The sequence below is a fragment of the Lichenostomus cassidix genome, chromosome 2, assembly GCF_008360975.1.
Source record: "Lichenostomus cassidix isolate B80296 chromosome 2, HeHo_3.0, whole genome shotgun sequence".
In the NCBI taxonomy this organism is placed as follows: Eukaryota; Metazoa; Chordata; class Aves; order Passeriformes; family Meliphagidae; genus Lichenostomus; species Lichenostomus cassidix.
This window is the reverse complement of record NC_139482.1, coordinates 7,574,819-7,584,043: the sequence shown is the minus strand read 5'-3', so window position 1 is coordinate 7,584,043 and position 9,225 is coordinate 7,574,819. Positions and strand designations below refer to the sequence as shown.

Below are 9,225 nucleotides of genomic sequence, written 5' to 3'. Positions count from 1 at the left end.
TTCATGGCATTTAGCTGAGTTAGGGGTTTTCTGAGCTGTGCTCAGCTATATTGGCCAGAAGCAGGACAGTGTGGTTGTACCCCCAGCCCACTGCTCTGCCCATGGCAGCACACAAGTGAACTGCAAAATATGGTCCATTTCATCCAGCTTGACTCTCCTTACTCTTCCAGAAGAGGAATCAATGTCATTCTTGATCTGTGAAATTTAAGATTGATGGATGCAAAGAGAGCACCCCAGCATATTCCTGAGCCTCTAGATACCTTGTGCCTACATGGCTAAAAGTAGGGAGGAGCTGGGGATGTGCCTCCTGTGAGGCTTCATTTATCAATACACTTCACATGTGTTCTTCCCCCCTAATTCCTCCATTGCCAGTGAATTTCAGAATAGAAAACTGGACTGTCTAGGCTGGGTAGATTTTATAGCTTCAAATACCTTCCTTCCTTCCTTCCTGCCTTCCTGCCTTCCTGCCTTCCTGCCTTCCTTCCTGCCTTCCTGCCTTCCTACCTTCCTTCCTGCCTGCGTGTTTGTTTGTTTTTGTGTTTGTTTGTGCCTTCCTGCCTTCCTGCCTTCCTTCCTGCCTTCCTGCCTTCCTGCCTTCCTTCCTTCCTGCCTGCCTTCCTGCCTGCCTTCCTGCCTTCCTGCCTTCCTGCCTTCCTTCCTGTCCCCTGTGCTTAATCCCAGTGCAGGCAGTAGTTCCAACCCTCAGCCCCAACCTGTGATGCTGCCTTTCTTAAAGAAGCTTCCCATGCATAACTAAATCCCAGCACTCACCTTGTACTTTAACACTCACCTACCTGGAATGGGCTATGATTCTGTGTTTCCCAGAGCCTTCCTGGCCATGCCTTACCCACCTGGAAGCAGAAGGATTTGTGGTCACCTGGGGATGGCACAGCCTGGGAGGATGGTAACGATGCCTGAATCGCAGGGATTGTGGGAATATGTGAGTTGGTTTTCTCAGGGAAATTTTGCTTTGACTTTCAAAGACTTAACTTTGCATGACCAAGTAAGGTCATAAAAGGAATTTTGAGATACTTGGTGTTTTCTGAGGCTGAGTCATGTTTCATATGGCCTTTGACTGTAGTCTTCCTCAGGACAACATTAACACACCAGAACATTTTACCAGGGGGAATAGCTATCTGTCAAGCTTGAAACTAGGGTGAGCAATTAGGTGGTGGTGCTGAGCACAGCCAGGACATTGCAAAGCAGCACATGGAAAGATGAAAGCCAGGTCATTCTGGGCTGAACCACACTTGTGTTGGGGACATTTGAGGGCAGTGAGAACACTGGGAAGGCTGTGAACTGGGGCAGGTTGTGGCTGTGAAGCTTTCTGCTATGCTAGCACAGCAGAGCACACAGGGAATTTTCTGTTTTCAGATTGCCTCATCTTCCCAAAATGAGTGACCCTCACATTCTCACTGTTAGTGTTTCTCCTGTACAGTCAGTCCTTAAGTTGTCAGGAAACCCAGCTGTCTGCTGTGTCCCAGATTCAAAAGAGGGACAGATGAAGATCTATCTGCCTGCAGCCCTTTCCCACACCGAGCCTCTGAGGAATGAGAAAGTGGTGTCTTCTGTCCATGAGAAGAGGAGCCTTTTTAGGTTAAGGCTGCTTCTCCTCAATGGGGGTTTTGTCACCCTGGTTCATTCTGGCCAGAGCTGCTGCACTTTGGAAGGTTTTAAAAGCACTGGAGGAGAGCCTTGGAGTATTCACGAGAGAGCTGCTCTCTCCTTAGTGGGAGGCAGAGTCTGGAACACCAGATGGGATGCACTGTAGGTATGAAAACTCACTCACCTCTCGCTGATTTTGCAGTCTCCATGGTGGGAGATGTTCCTCCATCCTCCCATCCACTCTTCTTATTTGATTCCACCTATTTTCCTTCAAATAGTAAGGACAGAGCTCATATTTTTGGTTACATGTTGGTACAAAACTTAATGTCATGGGCTGTCTAATTTCAGGGGGCTCTTGAAATAATGCAGTGGTGGAAATAACAAAGATTATCACAATCTCTGGCTGTCTCTCTTTGGGAAGGGTCTTCCATCTGTCCTGAAAAGCCCGTAAACAACCCTGGATACATCTAGAAAAGCCCTGCCCTCATGAAACTGAATGAACAGCTCCTTGATTCATTTGAAGATGATGATAAAAAGACAAAACACATATAGCTGAGGTCAGCCATCTGATCTTTCACCTTTCTGTGCAGATGAAAACACAGATTCTTAACCTTTGAGTCCTTCAAACGATTTCCTGATGCACTTCAGCAGTGGCAACAAGACTTAAGCTGCCACAGTTCAAGGGAAGTCTGCTTGAAAGCCTCTTTTATACTTCACAGCTTTGGGTTTTAGTTCTGTGTGACAACTGCTTTTAATAAAATATTAGTTTACCTTGACTGGAAGCTGATTTGTCATGGCTGCATTCAGGAAGGCAGGTAGGTTCCACTTGCTTATCAGGGGTCCCAGCAGTAAGTTTGTGTCTGCATGGACAGCACTGCACCTGCCCCACAGAGATCAAGACCTTGTCTTGAGTGTGCAAGAAATTAGGAAGTGTGACTTCTGAGCACATGAAACACACAGGGAGAATTATCACAGAATCACAGAATGGCTTGGGTTGGAAGGGACCTTAGAGATCATCCTGTTCCAACCCCCTGCCATAGGGAGGGACACCTTCCTCTAGGTTGCTCAATGCTACATCCAAGCTGGATTGATGTCCAGACACTTCCAGTTGTGAAAAGCTGTAAGGAAGGGTGATTGTATGATATTATGGCTGAACTGTCCTTCTGGTCATTTGTTTACTGGGTGGCCCAAGGAAGAAAAGCATGTAGCTGAGGTTTTGTGTACCTTGGATATAGCCAGAGCTTTGCATACAGCAGTGTGGGCTGAAACACCAGGGGTGTTCAGAGATTCTCTTCACACCCCCACAACGAGTTATCACTTACAACAATGCTTTCAGGCTTTTTAGACTCTGCATAAGCCACGAGTTTGTATGGATAATGTTTATGGGAACATCTCCAGAAGGTATCCAGAGCACCTTTCAGGTAGTGTGTACTCTTTTCCAGTTCCACAGACACTGGGAGGAGTTGAGGCATGTGTTGTGACATAGCACTCTCCTAAAAATTTTAAGTGCTCCATTCTCTCCTTGATGACACTTACTTTAGGCAAATTTTAGGGATTTGACTGAATTTACTCTTGATGCTCCCCAAGGAGAAATGAACCCACATCTTGACATGATTACAAGGAAGAGTTTTTGTTATTGACTAATTGTCCAAATAATATTTCTGACTACAACTGTTTCTTCCTTAAGAGTGTTACTCTTTGTCATGCTTTAAATTTTGCTTCCACAAATCTGGATAGCAGAAATGCATCAACCTCGGTGAGACACAGGGACTTCATTTAAAACACACCTCAAAGAATCTAAGCATTTCTATTTCAAAAGACTTTTTCATCATTCTCTACTACCTGAAGGCAATTCTAAGAGGTGCTTCAGACATAATATAGGAGTTATCTTAGACTTTTTAAGAATGGATGATTCTTGGAAAAGCTGGGTCATATAGAAACATATAAAAAGCTGAGTTCTCCATAGAAAAATTCATTAACAGGTCAAGGTAACTAATGTCATATTTTGAGGTTTTCTGGCACAAGTCAAGAACAAATCAGCAGATTTTTTTCACTGGCACTGTGTGGACATTGTCCATATCAGCATGAGCATGTTTGTATTTGTCTGCAAGTTCCCAGACCTAGGAACAGTTTTTCATCACTGGGTACCATCTCTAGCAGCTCCTGTTCAGAGTTATACCTTGGATGATTAATGAGTTATGCCTAAAATATGCAGGTTAGGTTTTCTCTTTTCAGTATATATTTTCCATTTTCTTCCTCTTACAGAGGGGAAAGATTTGAAAAAAACTTAGTTTTGTGAAGGAAAACACAAAGCTCTGCTCCAGGATAGCATGGCTTCAAGCTTACTGATGGACACAATACTTCAGAAATCAGTAAGAGTGGGATTTTTCACCTTTAGTTCTGATTTTTGTGCCTCTGAGATCTGGAATCACAACATCCATCTCAACATCCAGCTCTATTGCTTCTTCTGTAGCAAACCCAGGACCACTCAGATCAGAAGAAGCTTATCCACAGAGACTTTTGTAGCTTCAGAAGACATGGATCCTCCCACAAAGAAAAGCTGTGAGGGGAATGGTGTCAGATGGGTGTGTCTGACAATAGAAGCACCAAGCTTGGGCACAGTTTTACACTACACAGCCTGTTCAGTGCTCCAAGGCCCACAGACATCCAAAGTGCTCAAGTTTGGTCCCTACTCTCTCTGCTAATGAAGACTCTGTGCCATTGTCTCTTCTGAGTCATTTGTGTCCTGAATGCTTGTGTCTTCTCCAGGGCAGGCTCCAAAATCCCAGGGAGAACCAAAGAGAGAAAGCCTAAGGAGGAGCCAGGTTGTGGAAAAGAAGAGAAAGGCTGGGGCAGAGTCAGGAAAGCTGAATAAAACCTAAGGGGTGATGAAATAGGAGAATGAAGACAAGGGAGGGAAAAGGTCTAGTGTGGATCAGGAGTTAGAGCAGGACTGCACTAGACACAAGGGGTACCAGGAACTGGAAGGAGGAAAACCCAAACCAGTTGAGCACAGGAGCAGAGAGGAGATTTACATGTACCAGGCAGAATTAAATAGTTGTTGATGGCTTTTTTTCAAAAATGACCTTTTAGAGGAATTTTTAATAAAAACAACTGAACAAACTAGCAAAGTTGTTCAAAATTTCAGAATGTGTTGAGCATCCTTCCCCCAAACAACCATGACAGTAGTGCAAGTAGTACTGTAGCAACTACTGTGGAATGCAGGAAACACTGGGCTGCACTTCTTTTCCCCTCAAAGAAGAGAAAAGTTATTTGCAAAATCAAACAAAAACAAATCTTCCTGAAGGAAATTAAATAAAAGCTATGTTTAAACCAACTTACAGGGAGAAAAGAGGAAAAACTCAGTTTATTGCAAAAGATCAAGCCAAAATGCAAACGCAAACAGGGATACCAGATGTCTGTTTTACAGCAGCCTGTGATGGAGCTGGTGGTGAATGTGCAGACCTGAGCAGAGCCTTGGCAGTGTTTTGTGCTGTGCCAACCTACTGCAACATTCAGATGTCGCCCCAAAGGTGATGTGCTCCAGAACGGAGACACCTCTACAGAGACTACAGCTGGCCCCAAAAAGTCTGGCTGAAGAAATGGATGAAGATTTGGGGAGCCTAATTTTGGCTCCTTCCCTCTGTGAAAGAAAGCTGAGCACACTGGTGTGTGTAAAGCCTTCTTGCTGCCCATGCCCACCATCCCTGCACTATTTTATTTATTGGATATATTTCTAGGAGACAGCCCAAGTATGGTCCAGAAAAGGATGGCTTTTATGCTGACCCATTTCCCCAGCCCACCTTCCTGAGAGCCCCAGGTATCAGAGGGCAGATCCAGGCATCCCCAGCGTGGCATCCTACATGATGGGAGGATGAACTTGAATTCAAATTTGGTGCTGGGGATTACATCTCCTTCCTTTCTTAAGGCTTGTACCAGTGCTTCTGAGGAGATAAGGAAGGCCTGAGTCCTGCCAGAAGTGGGACAGGAAGAGCAGGTGGGCTGGGGCTGGAGGTGGGAGAGTGGAGGAGAGCCATCTCTGGAGGGAGCCAGGAGCTCTGTGGGGACACAGGTGACAACTCACTTCTCCCTTGGGGTCCATCTGGAGGTTCACATGCAGCCCAACCAGCAAGGCTGGGGAGAGGAAGGCCTTTACCCTCCTTGTCACTCAAGCACCACCGTGCTAGAACTGACAGTACTGCCTGAAGAACGGCAAATTTCCTGTAAAATTTCCCAAATTTTCCAGCCCCCACCTGGCCTGCTGGGTCTCCCACTCTGGAGAGTCCTCTCTCCTCTCCTCTCCTCTCCTCTCCTCTCCTCTCCTCTCCTCTCCTCTCCTCTCCTCTCCTCTCCTCTCCTCTCCTCTCCTCTCCCTCTCCTCTCCTCTCCTCTCCTCTCCTCTCCTCTCCTCTCCTCTCCTCTCCTCTCCTCTCCTCTCCTCTCCTCTCCTCCCAGTGACGCCCAGCACAGCAGTTTCCCGCAGTCTTTGATGTGATGGCTGTGAGAAACCCACTGTCAGTCACATGCTGCATGCACACACTGCAGGTCTAGAGGTCTCGTACTTATTCATTCTTGCCACAGCTCCAAGTCTTCATTTTCTTGCCCCGGGAAATGCGCTTAATTATTTATTTGTGTTGGGCCCAGGCTCGTAATACTTGGGTGCACACTACAAAGCGGCCTGTGAGGAGCTATTGCTGGCTGCCAGGGCCCATCAGGGCCTGCTCACCCCAGGCCCCTGACAAGATAACTATCCCCATCGACTGCACATTAAGACACACATTAAGAAAAAAGAAAGGTGAGCTTCTCTGTGCTTGTAGCCCTGTTGAAAGTAATGGAGCTGACATGCCCAGAAAGTTAGTGTCTTCAGCAGGGATGTCCCCAGGGACCTGGCTGGGGCTGCGGCAGGAGAATGAAGCTGGGTTTGTTGTGGGCTCTGCTGTCTCCAGCAGCCTTGCTGACACCTGGCCAGGACAGGTCCAGGCATCACAGTGCCACCCCCATCAGCTGGTCATCAGGACATGTCCAGGCATCACAGTGCCACCCCCATCAGCTGGTGGGCACTGTGGGGTCCTGCCGCTGGGAGTAGGAGGTGCTGCTGGGCACTGGGACAGCATAAAAGTTAATTAAAGCTGGTGCTTTTGGAGTGTCCTTTAATGCTATTTTCCTTTTAGCTGTAGGAATTCATCTCGGCAAGCCTGAAACTTCAGTGTCCCTGCTCTGGGCTTAGTGCTCCGGCTGGTGTCTGCCTTTACCAGTATCTGCAAAAGTGTCCCCTCCTCTGACCATGGGATAGCTGAGAGTTTGTCAGATGACCTGTCTCATGCCACGATCCTGGTGGCATCCCATGAAGCCAGTTTCTGTCAGGAGCAGGGCAGATCTGCACTCCAGGTGGATGGGACTGGTAAGGGAGGACGGGAAGCATCAGGGATGGTCAGGGTCTGGGTCACACCTATGGGGATCCTGTATTCTGGTTGTGGTTTGGACTCAGACTAGAAGCACAGGTTCCCCCAGATGTACCACATCTTTGGGTAGGTTTCCCTCACCTTGGGGCTGCTCTCTGTTGGTTCAGCTTGGGAGATGGATGGAATTGCATGTCTATACGAAAAGCCCTCAGTACTGGCAGGGAATTGCACCCATAAACGTTGAAATATTCATGCAAAAACCTTGTGTCAAGGTAGGCTAGCACTAGGGCTGTCCACACAGCATGGCCAGGACTGGATTTCCATTGATCCAAGTGGTGGCAACACCCAGCTGGCCCCTCACATATTCACCCACCCAAAGGAGACCCCAACCCTGCTCTGCCCATGCCACACTCATCATTGGGCTCCCCCCAAGCAGCCCCCCATGCTCACCCTCCCCACTGCTGCTCCTGCCAGCTGGAGTGCTGCACCACAGGGATCGCAGGGAGAACCGCGGGAGATGTCACTTTTTATCCTGACTTTGATAGCGGTATTTTGCTTATTCTTAAAGCATAAGAAGAGCTGCTCCTTTCTTCCAGCCCCCTGCAGCTCCCTTGCCAGGGCATGTGTGCTCTGCACTCTCTGCTCAAGTAGCAGTGTGGGAGATCAGCAGTGCTGGACCACAGCGAGGTTTTGATCCACCAAGAACTGGAGCTGGGTTTGAGCAGCACGATTTAATAATCCTTTGCTGGGGATAGAAAAAGCAGTCAGATGGCACTGGAATTATGGCATGGGTCTGGGAGTCCAGGAAGCTCTTTGCACTGTCTGGCTTTGACACTAACTTCTTACATGACCTCAGGCATGTCACTTTGCTGATTCCTACCTTGATCTCCCCATCTGGCAAGTGGAGATAATTCTGTCCTGCCCTATACGGCTGTTGGGAAGATAAGTTCGTCATCATTTTCCGAGGTACTGCGATGCTACGGGAGATGGATAATGAGACAGACAGAAAGATAGCTAGATAAATCAATCTCTTCTCATTCAAGTGAAAGCAGGCACTGCAGGTGCAGCGTTTGAGATTAATCATCAGAAAAATTAGTTCCCTCAGTATCTTTTCAGGAGGAAGAAACAGCCGCAGGGCCCAGTCCTGAGGAGAGTTATGCACATGAGTAACCTTAACTTGAATTCAAAGGCAGCGCACAAGTGAAACTACTCATGTGAGCGAGTGCGCGCTCCACTTGCAATTTCTGAAAATGCCTAAATAAATGATGTGTCCCAACTGACACATGTCCCTAAGTCACTGGGATGCTTTTAAATATTTCCCTCAGACATTTATTTCTGCCCTTGATTAGCCAGCTTCTTTATTAGCAGCTGGCTTCCTGAGAAGCAATGGGTTACAGCTTTCTTTGCTAATACAGTGAAACAAAAATAAGCGCAAATATGTTGCTCATGGGCCCTACACACATTGTGATTTTATATATACTATAAATGTGTTATTAATTCAAACTAACCTGTTACTCTTTCAATAGTATGTATTATATCTTGCCCTATGTATGTATTATATCTTGCCCTATGTGAAAACCTGTCAAATATATTCATGTTCTTTTTTTTCTGTTTGTCACATCAGAAAAGGGGAACGTTACAGGCAGCAAAGTGTTATCTGAACTTCTCTATCAATATGTTATATGAACTTCTCTATAGGGATCACTTTTTTTATTTCTCCAGACTAGAACATGAAGCCCTTTAAGAGATCAGACTGGAGTCAGAAACTGAATAGGGTGATATATTCAGTTGCCATAGCTGCCATATGGTGCGCACATTGAATGAAATAAAATAAAAGTCCAGGAGGACTGGGAATCAATATTGGGGCAGCCCACACGACAACGCTGACTCTGGGAAAAAAGCCCAGCCCCGAATGGCCAAAAATCCTAGGTGTGGTGTCCCTGAAGGGGAAGCCAAAACAGCGCCGTGTTGGGATGTGACTGCGCCCAGGAGGCGAGGGAGAGCCAGGCGAGGCCGTGCGGACAGCGGAGAGGGGGAAACTCATGGGAGCGTGAAGTGGAGAGCAGTGGGAACAATTGCCAGGACAAGAGCAAACGCGCTCCGCCCGGCTCAGCCGCGCCTGTCCCGGCTGCGCCATCAACCATCCCGCCGGCAGCAGAGGCAGCGCGCAGGGAACCGGGGAGAGGGATCGGCAGGGAGACAGAGCGAGGAGATAAAC

General features: G+C 47.3%; 2 long non-coding RNA genes across 2 annotated transcripts; one reads left to right on the top strand and one right to left on the bottom strand.

Annotated features, from left to right (window-relative positions):
• Window positions 1-659: 659 nt before the first annotated feature.
• Window positions 660-2,565, bottom strand: LOC146440779 (uncharacterized). The gene is made up of 3 exons (XR_014850366.1): window positions 2,377-2,565; window positions 1,790-1,873; window positions 660-914 (listed from the first exon to the last, which is right to left on the bottom strand). It is a non-coding gene; the product is annotated as an uncharacterized LOC146440779 (long non-coding RNA).
• A 3,499-nt stretch (window positions 2,566-6,064) lies between these two features.
• LOC146440778 (uncharacterized) lies at window positions 6,065-8,542 on the top strand. The gene is made up of 3 exons (XR_014850365.1): window positions 6,065-6,400; window positions 6,777-6,993; window positions 7,864-8,542. It is a non-coding gene; the product is annotated as an uncharacterized LOC146440778 (long non-coding RNA).
• Window positions 8,543-9,225: the final 683 nt, after the last annotated feature.